Source organism: Galeopterus variegatus, unplaced genomic scaffold (assembly GCF_000696425.1).
Source record: "Galeopterus variegatus unplaced genomic scaffold, G_variegatus-3.0.2 Scaffold4442, whole genome shotgun sequence".
Taxonomy (NCBI): domain Eukaryota; kingdom Metazoa; phylum Chordata; class Mammalia; order Dermoptera; family Cynocephalidae; genus Galeopterus; species Galeopterus variegatus.
This window is the reverse complement of record NW_007730553.1, coordinates 120,716-121,521: the sequence shown is the minus strand read 5'-3', so window position 1 is coordinate 121,521 and position 806 is coordinate 120,716. Positions and strand designations below refer to the sequence as shown.

Genomic DNA, 806 nt, shown 5'->3' with positions numbered 1-806 from the left:
ATACTTCTATTTACTGTTTGATATTTAATTTTTAATCTTCTCAAAGGAGTACCTGTGGTTTAAAATGTTACATGCAGGGTGTCCATAAAGTCCAGAACTACGTGTGATGGTAATTTACTTCCTTACCGCCTGCAGATGCCTGACTGCATCCGTCGTGCTGTTATTTTCAGACTTTGCAGCCCCCTGTGCAGTTCTACAACAGTGACAATCCAAAGGGGGTCCCGCCTACTCCGCCCCCTGCCCCAATTCCTGCCTCCTGAAGGCAATGACTTTCAGCTGTTTCCTGTCCACCTATGTACTTCCATATTTCTAAGTAACATGCCCATTTTGCTATTTCTTGATTTTTTTTTCAATTTTAGACATGATTTGCCGACTTTCTAATACAGATGGCAGGATTTCACCTCCCCAACCTTCCACTATAGATATAAGGCGATGATTATTCAGATCACCACAAATATATGACTATGACTCACAGCTGAGCCATGCCATGCACGACAGGCACATTTCTTCTCTGACACAACTTTGTTTTTCTGAAGTTAACGTTTGTCTTGTTTTTTCATGATCTTAGGCTTCCTCTGTGGCCTACCTTGGCTTCTGTTTCCTCCATCTGGATAAGCCTACAGTCCATCTGTTTTCTAGATGATAAAGTTTTGTGGCTGTCGTATCCCGTCCTGTTCTCTTGTCCATATAGCTTTATGCTACTTTATCCCTTTGCCCTCTTTTGAGTGGTATTTTAGGAGGTGAAGCAAACCCTGGGCTCCGCTGACCACCATGTTAAGCAGAAGCTGCCCCTCCCAGTGGCAGAG

At 43.5% G+C, this 806-nt stretch overlaps 1 protein-coding gene across 1 annotated transcript in view; it reads right to left on the bottom strand.

Annotated features, from left to right (window-relative positions):
• LOC103603099 (pecanex-like protein 2) overlaps nucleotides 1–806 on the bottom strand; it is a gene marked incomplete at its 3' end in the record, with an annotated part of 149,955 nt that overhangs the window by 34,667 nt on the left and 114,482 nt on the right. The window lies entirely within an intron of this gene.